The sequence below is a fragment of the Brassica oleracea genome, chromosome C2 (assembly GCF_000695525.1).
Source record: "Brassica oleracea var. oleracea cultivar TO1000 chromosome C2, BOL, whole genome shotgun sequence".
NCBI classification, from domain to species: Eukaryota; Viridiplantae; Streptophyta; class Magnoliopsida; order Brassicales; family Brassicaceae; genus Brassica; species Brassica oleracea.
Window position 1 is genome coordinate 49,501,638 of NC_027749.1, and position 9,711 is coordinate 49,511,348.

General features: G+C 38.0%; 1 pseudogene; it reads left to right on the forward strand.

Moving 5' to 3' along the window:
• The first annotated feature begins 505 nt into the window (after window positions 1–505).
• LOC106326605 lies at window positions 506–7,393 on the forward strand (annotated as a pseudogene).
• Window positions 7,394–9,711: the final 2,318 nt, after the last annotated feature.

Below are 9,711 nucleotides of genomic sequence, written 5' to 3' on the forward strand. Positions count from 1 at the left end.
CACAGATTTTTCGAAAAAAACGTATAGTCATATATTTAAAAGATATGATATGAAAATTGAATTTGACGATGCTTCTAAAAAAATTATATTCATTTTGAATAGCTACTGATTGACTATAAACATTTTGTTAGGGTCTTGTCAACACCTTGATTCCCCATTTAATACATCGTACGTAACGTTTCAAGATATACGACTGACCTTCACCAGTGATCACCATTCCATTTCCTCTAAAACCTTAACTTAATAAAGTCAGTCAAACCAAAATTTTATGTTTTCCGTTTATAAACAAATAAAAAAAAAAAGATGGGGAAAATCGCATAAAAAACCTTCGAAGAGTCACGTACTATCACTTTAAACCTTGAATTTTTTTCACATACTATCATAAACAAATAAAGATCGATGTGCGTTAGTAATTAATATTTTGATTTTTTTCTTTATATGACATGATAATATGTGTATATAAATAGTAGAGTATTTTCAATTAGGAGGACACAACACAAATAAAATGTCAACCATACTTAGGATGTCGCTTGTTATGAATCTATTATCTCTTTTGCTTTCAACAGTTATAGCTCATTCCAATCAAAGGACAGTGCCTCTCAGATCTTTCAAGGTTAGCTTAAAATACATCTTGAGACACACAGTTTCTTTTATTATTTAGATTATCATGTAACATATAACCTTTTTTGTCCTTGACAGATAAGTGAAAATATAACATATATATGATTGCATAGATATTTATAAGCAACCAGGGCTCAATCATCCTTTGCTCAAAACCCACAAAATTCAGGTGCATTGCCTCAGAATTTAATCTCCAACGTTTTTTTACTTGTATTAGTATGATAAATATTTGATTATACAATTTTTTATTTGAAAAGATGAAACCATCAGTTTCAAGGCTTGAGTTAAAGATGCAAACGGGCAAAAACGAAACATCTAACAAAAAGAAAATAGGATGTCCAAATGGAACTGTTCCTATATTGAGAAATACAAAAGAATTTTTCACTAACTCGCAAATATTTGCTGAGAATCATTTTCTTCCGCTATCAGCCGATAGTCCTGGAACACATGTAAGCACTCGTCTCAATTTCTTAATATGATAAATCTTTTTTTTTATCAATGTAATATGAAAAATCTAATATTGTATTATTTTTATGTTTATCAAGTAATAAGTCATTAATGTAACCTGATTTTGATAGATTACTGGAGTAAGGTCAAATGGTGGTCCATTTCGTGGTGTATAAGCTTCGTTTAGTGCAAATGCGCTAAACGTGGGAAAGGATCAAGTCTCATATAGTCAAATATATATAGGCAGTGGATCAAAAAACCAAGTCAATTATATCTCAGCGGGTTGGATTGTAGGTTTTATATTTTATAAGTATATTCCTTAATCCATTCATTAATCCTTTGTGTATATTCTTAAAGTATTGCAATTCCATATTGATAGATAAATCCAAGTCTATATGGCGACCAACGTGTTTGGACCTTTGGATTTTGGAAGGTATGTGGCTACGAACAAATTAACTTTTGGTGAAAACATTGATCAAATAGTAACAAGTATGGTATTACATATTTCTTTTAATAGGGTAAGGATGGGAAAGGATGTTACAATACCGCATGTTCAGGGTTTGTTCAAGTATCAAAGAAGATTCCAATTGTCGAGCCCAGTGTTCTTAAGCCAGGAGTCCCTCGCTGGTTGCGCTATTCCATACATCAGGTATTACTTTTTTAAAGCATACTTGCAATCGATATATTTGAAAGATGCATACTAGTGGTCAATATATTTTTCATCAGATTATTACTTAATTATAATCAGTTTTATAAGCATACTAGTGATTGATATATTTGACTATAGCATTTCTAAGATCCGTATCTTTTTTAAACTGATAAATGTATTTGTCTTGTCTCTTAATATATGGAAAAGGATAAAAATACAGGAAACTGGTGGATTACGCAACTTATGAAATATGCACCTAATGAAGATATCGGTTATTGGCCAAAAGAACTATTTAACCTTTTAGACAATGGTGCAAATATGGTTGGAGCTGGTGGTGTTGTTCAGGCTTCTCCTTCTGGTTCAAGCCCTCCTATGGGTAATGGTATTTTACCGAATGTAGGCCCCCAGGATTCAGGAGTTTTTACAAATATTAAAGTCTTGAATTCCAACTATCAGCAACGTAAAATGGATTCTTTTCCTATAGAGAGTTTGGTAGATAGTGTGAAATGTTATCACTACAAGAAAACACATGCTTAACGACGAAAATTAACGAGGAAAAACAATCCTCGTAAATTTGCGTCGAGTTTACGACGAATTTACGTGAAAAACTAAAGTCATCGTTATTTCCTCGTAACGTAACGACAAAACTGTTTCGTCGTAAAGTGGATGTAATTTTACGAGTATTTTACGAGGAAAAACTATTTCCTCGTAAATACGACGTAAACTTTGCGTGGTATTTACGAGGGAATAGTTTACGTGTATTTAGCGAGGAAATTTTTGAATCCACCAACTTTATAGGTGTTACACGTTTTTTTTGCCCACCTAATTAATTTTCGTCGTAAATTCATAGCAAAATTACAACTACCAGATTCGAATTTTCCTATAAATATGGATGTTTAAACATCATTTTAAACACACCAACAACAAAAAACGTGAAAGAAAAAAAAATGGCTGGCTCCGGGAATATTTACGAGTTGCGGAAGTGGATGTATATGCATAGAGATGCTAACGGGAGAGTGACGAAAGAATACCTTGCGGGTCTGGAGACATTTATGCATCAAGCAGATTCAACACCGCTCGCCCAAGAAAGTGGTAAGATGTTCTGTCCTTGTCGGAAATGCAACAATTCGAAACTGGCAAACCGTGAAAATGTTTGGAAGCATTTAATAAATAGAGGTTTCACGGCAAATTACTATATCTGGTTTCAACATGGAGAAGGTTTTAATTATGATCAGAATGAAGCTAGTAGTAGTAATAGCAATTTTCAGGAAAAAGAACCGGTTGATCATCATTTGCATAATGAACATAGTTACCAGCAGGAGGAGATGGTAGATTATGATAGGGTACATGATATGGTAGCTGATGCATTCGTAGCTCATGATGAAGATGAAGAACCTAATATAGATGCAAAAAAGTTTTACGAAATGTTAAACGCGGCGAATCAACCACTTTACAGTGGTTGTAGAGAAGGTCTCTCTAAATTGTCGTTAGCTGCTAGAATGATGAATATTAAAACTGATCACAATCTACATGAAAGTTGCATGAACGAATGGGCGGACTTGCTTAAAGAGTATTTGCTGGAAGACAATGTGTCTGCTCATTCTTATTATGAGATTCAGAAACTGGTTTATAGTCTTGGGTTGCCTTCGGAGATGATAGATGTTTGCATCGACAACTGCATGATCTATTGGGGAGATGATGAGAAGCTAGAAGAATGTCGATTCTGCAAGAAGCCACGATTCAAGCCGCAAGGACGAGGACGTAATAGGGTACCGTACCAAAGGATGTGGTACCTACCAATTACAGACAGATTGAAAAGATTGTATCAATCAGAGCAGACTGCTGGAAAGATGAGATGGCATGCCGAGCATACTCAGACGGATGGTGAGATGACTCATCCATCAGATGCAAGAGCCTGGAAACATTTCAACAAAGTACATCCAGATTTCGCTAGCAATATCCGGAATGTGTATCTCGGATTATGCACAGATGGATTTAGTCCGTTCGGAATGTCAGGGAGACAATATTCATTGTGGCCAGTCTTTCTTACTCCATACAACCTGCCACCGGAGATGTGCATGCAACGGGAGTTACTATTCTTGACCATATTAATACCTGGTCCGAACCATCCAAAAAGGTCCCTGGATGTTTTCCTACAACCACTGATAAAAAAGTTGAAGGATTTGTGGTCAACAGGGGTGAGGACGTATGACTGTTCAACGAAGACGAATTTTACGATGCGAGCGATGCTTTTGTGGACCATAAGTGATTTCCCTGCCTATGGGATGTTGTCTGGATGGACTACACATGGGAGATTAGCTTGTCCATATTGTAATGGAACGACAGATGCGTTTCAACTGAAGAATGGTAGGAAGACAAGTTGGTTTGATTGTCACCGTCGATTTCTTCACATTGGCCATCCTTACCGAAGAAACAAGAATTTGTTTAGGCACAAAAGGGTTGTGAGAGACACTCCTCCTCCATATCTAACTGGAGAACAAATTGAAGCGCAAATCGACTACTACGGAGCTAACGAAACAGTTCGTTGGGGTGGTAATTGGCATGTCCCTCGTAATATGCCAGATTCTTACGGTGTTCATCACAACTGGCACAAGAAGAGTATATTTTGGGAGTTGCCATATTGGAAGGATCTTCTTCTGCGCCACAACCTCGATGTGATGCATATAGAGAAGAATTTCTTTGAGAACATCATGAATACAATATTGAATGTCCCAGGGAAGACAAAAGACAACATAAAATCGAGGTTGGACTTGCCGGATATTTGCTCAAGAAGCGAGTTACATATTAAAAGCAATGGACAAGTTCCCGTTCCGATATTCAGATTATCTTCAGAAAAAAAGTCGGTGTTGTTCAACTGGGTGGCATCAGAAGTGAAGTTCCCCGATGGGTATGTTTCGAATCTCTCTAGATGTGTTGAAAAGGGTCAAAAGTTCTCCGGGATGAAGAGTCATGATTGTCATGTATTTATGCAACGACTACTGCCCTTTGCATTTGCGGAGCTACTTCCAACAAACGTACATGAAGCACTTGCAGGTACGTAGTGTATTATATCACAATAATTTACAAAATAATATATGACTAACAATGTGTTTAATTTTTTTTCGAATATAAAAGGCATTGGAACATTTTTCAGGGATCTGAGCGCACACACTCTTAAAGAAGAAGTCGTGGAACAGCTTCAGGAGAACATTCCCATCTTATTGTGCAACTTGGAGAAGATATTTCCTCCCGGATTTTTTGACGTCATGGAGCATCTAGCTGTCCACCTCCCATATGAGGCATTGCTTCGTGCACCTGTACATTACGGATGGATGTATCAGTATGAGCGAGCCATGAAATATTTGAAGGGAAAAGCAAAGAACCTCGCCAAAGTTGAAGGTTCTATAATTGCTGGAAGTTTGACGGAAGAAGTTTCTCACTTCACATCGTACTACTTTGCGTCAAAAGTACGTACACGGAGAAGAGCTCCAAGAAGATATGATGATGGTGGTGTTGCGCCAACATATGCAGTTGCTGGTGTTCCAGACATCTTTAGCCAGATTGGGCGACTCGGTGGAAAGTCTAAAGAGGTTTGGTGGTCGAGTGAACAAGACGCTCATAGTGCACACACCTATATTCTACTCAATTGCGAAGATCCATTGATGCGTTATTTTGAAAGGTAACATATATTGACACTTCGAAACACATATAAGTATAATTAATTGTATAATTGCGAGAGATTCATTCCTATAAAATGTGATTTTACAGCCTATTTGTTTCTCAAGTCGAAGAAACATTTCCTGGTATATCCACAAGTGACGTAGACAAAAGGAAAGATCAACACTTCATTAAGTGGTTGCGGAATCAGGTATTAACTAAAAAAAATTTCATACATTATCTGTATTTCATTAACATTCTCTTTATTTTTGCAGGTTGATTATGACGACGACGATGCAGATTATCCTAAGTGGTTACACGAAGTAATTCAATCTCCACTTGTAAAGGTCACCACATCACAGATGTATTTCACACGAGACTATACTTTTCATACATATGACTATGGTAGACAGCGGGCGACCAGTAACTATGGAATATGTGTGAAAGGGGAAACAGATTTCTACGGGATCTTGACGGAGATTATTGAAGTCGAATTTCCAGGGATACTGAAGCTGAAATGCGTCCTCTTCAAATGTGAATGGTTCGACCCCGTCGTCAACAGAGGTGTTCGGTCTAACAAATTCGGTGTAGTTGATGTCAACGGTGGAAGAAGGTACAACAAATTCGAGCCTTTCATCTTAGCTTCACAAGCAGACCAAGTTAGCTTCCTTCCATACCCTCGGATGAGAGATTCAGGTATAAATTGGTTAGCAGTGATCAAAGTTACACCTCGAGGACGAATCATCAGTGGAGAAGAACCACCATTGCAAGAAGAACAGATAAATGAAGTCGAGGAACCTGAACAAGAAATTGATGACATCCTTCTCATTGATCCGCATAATCACGAGTACGAAGATCTTACCGATGATGCCACAGACGAAGCTGTTGAAGACGAGTTTAATGAAAATGATGATGTTTCTAGTGATGACGAGAATGTCGATGTATCCGATTGATGTATTTGTTTTATGAATAAGATGAGGGAGTTTGTTTTATGAATAAGATAATGTGAGGTTTGTTTTATGAATAAGGGAATGCTGGGAGTTTGTTTTAGGATGATGAAGTCACGGAGCTGCGTAGAGAGTCCGCTCAGCTGCGTAACGAGTTGACCGCGACAAAATCTCGTATGGGTGGAGTCGAGGGCTTCTTGGACGTTATTGCGGCCACAAATCCGGAATGGGAGTCCATGTTGAGGAACATGCGACAACAACATCCCATTCATGGCGAGTCATCCGACGACGTACATAACGAGGCGGATGTTACGAGGAGGAGTGATGAATTCTACCGGGCGATGAACGACCCTTAGTTTTTTTTTGTTGTTGTATTATATAAATTCAAAACTTATTTATTTATAAAATATTTTCATATGAATTTATTTTTATTTTGAATTTTAATTTATTGTTAAATTAAATATTTATAATTATTTTTTAATTATATTTTAAAATTCTGTAAAATAATAAAAACGAAGTAAATTCGTAGCTAATGTACGACCTCTTTACGTGGAAATCTTACGAGGAAATGACGAGAAACAGTTTACGAGTAGTTTACGAGGAATTATTTATGAGGAAATAACGAGGAAATGTTTACGACCATTTTACGAGGAAATCATTTCGTGGTTGTTACGTGTATTTTGCGAGGAAAATCTTTCAAGGTATTTACGTGTAGATTACGAGGAACTGTTTTCGAGTTATTTACGAGGAATTGTAGCGACGTCCTTACGAGGAATTGTAGCGACGTCTTTACGACGAATCGTTCTACTTCGTCTTTACGACGAAATATATTCCTCGCTAAGTTACGACGAATTAGCGAGGAAATATGTGTTACGACGGACGTGTAACGAGCAAACGCGTTTCCTCGCTAATTCGTCGTAAAGCCTCTTTTACGACGAAATAACGAGGAAAACCGCCCTCGTTAAGATTATGTTTTCTTGTAGTGTATGGGCTAAGAATTGGTTCGCAAAAACGATTCCCTCATCTCGGTTTCTTTTTCAATTATGGTGGTCTCGGAGGGAATTCATGTTGAGTTTAACATTTTCCAACATACTCTGTAAAATTGGCATTTAATAAATATATTATAAATTAATAAAATACAAACTATTATAGATATGTATTCTTTTTGTTTTGTTCTCAAGGTTAACGTTTTTCTAATTTGTAAGTGCAGTTAACGTTCTATTTGACTGTTAGAAACCATTCAGGAAATTAGCTAAATTAATGAAGAATCATCCCCATGAAATGAAAGAGTGATTTACACTCAAGACCATTTTCAGTCTTTTTGTTACAGTATATGTAAGGTTTTGGGCTTCAGATATTCTACCTGGGCCAACGACAGCATCACTCCTATGGGCCAAGACAAGGACGCAGACCCACCTCCCGTGTACCCCGTGTACCTTGCTAACACATATATAACGAGATGTTAATATGTTGTTAGGTCAAGCAGTCTACGGAAAATACACAGAACGTTTACGGCAACAAGGATCAGATCAATCAGCAATAAGCAAGAGGAAGGAGACCACAGTACAAGATAAATAGCTTAGACCTAAGTCTATTTGATCTAAGGGCTTTGTTGTATCCTCTAGCTTGAAGTATTTGGTTCTTTGTAAACAAAATATCTAGCACACTGATTTGGTGTTGCTAGAGTCTCTTTGATCTAGTGGAACTTGAGAGCTGGAGTTCTCCCACGAGACGTACCGCGCCGAGGGCCGGGAACTCGTTAAATTGACTGTGTCTTTAGTTTCAGTTTAAACCTAGATCTAATACTAACTTCTAACCTAAGTAACCTAAGTTAATAATCTTTACAAGTGGTATCAGAGCTTCCGGGTTATATCAAGGTTGCTTAGGAGAAAAAAAAAAGAGAGCTATATCCAGTACCTGTTCGATGGGGAAGTCGAAAGAACTTGTGGATATAGATCGGTTCGAGGGTGATGGCGATTTCGCCCTATGGAAGGTGAGGATGCTTGCTCACTTTGGAGTGCTTGGACTGAAAGCTATTCTCACCGATGAGAAGCTTTTAAAGGATGACGTGGATTCGAAGGATGAACCCGAGTCTGCCATAAATGACAAGGGGAAGGGGCTAGCTGGGCTTGTTGCGTCCACACCTGCAATTGATCCTGCAAAATTCGAAAAATCAGAAAAAGCGAAGGACCTAATTGTGCTGAATGTTGGGAACAAAGTCTTAAGTAAAATCCAACATTGTGAGACTGCTGCTGCAATGTGGAGTACACTGAACAAGTTGTACACAAAGACATCTTTACCCAACAGGATTTATCTACAGCTTAGGTTCTACACTTTCAAGATGGCTGACTCAGAATCCATTGATGAGAATGTGGATGAATTCTTGAAGCTAGTTGCAGATTTAAACAATTTGCAAGTTGAAGTATCCGAGGAAGTTCAAGCTATCCTACTGCTAAGTTCTCTACCTAACAAGTATGATCAACTCAAAGAGACTCTAAAGTATGGGAGAGACACCCTAAGCCTAGCTGAGGTTACAGGGCCTGCAAGGTGGAAAGAAAGAGAGTTGATCGAGAGTGGTAAGTTTACAAGGTCAGGTGGAGAAGGTCTGATGGTGACAGAGAGGGGAAGATCAGACCAACGTTCTGGCAAAGGCAATGGAAAATCCTAGAGGGGAAGATCCAAGAGCAGACAGGGACGTTCCAAATCGCGTCCCCGAAAAAAAAAAACACCAAGGGATGTTTTGTATGCGGCAAGGAGGGCCACTGGAAGCGTGATTGCCCTGATAAGAAGCCTTACAAAATGCCAGACTCAGCTAATGTTGTGGCAGAGTCCAAGGAACCTTTAATTCTCACCGTAAGCACCCAATACTCCAAGGACGAATGGGTGATGGACTCTGGCTGCTCGTTCCACATCACACCAGACAAGAGCTTCCTATTCGATATGGAAGAATTCAAAGGTGGAAAAGTGTTAATGGCAAATAACACGCATAGCAACATTCAAGGAATTGGAAAGATTAAAATTCTAAATCCAAATGGATCGACTGTGGTTCTAACAGGCGTCAGATATATGCCTGGTATGAGTAGAAATTTAATCTCTTATGGAATGTTGGAAACATCAGGATGCAGATATGAAGGCAAGGATCTCATGGTTAATTTCTATAAGGATGATCAACCGGTTATCTCAGGGAAATATCATCAGGGACTCTATTATCTACAGGGGACAGTCTCTCGAGGAGAGGCTAATCTATCTAAAGTTGAGAGAAATATGACTAATGTTTGGCATTCACGCCTCGGTCATATGAATCTTAATAACATGTCTGAACTTGTCAAACGGGGATTTATCATTGACAAGGAAGTTAAGACATTGGATTTCTGTGAACACTGCATAATT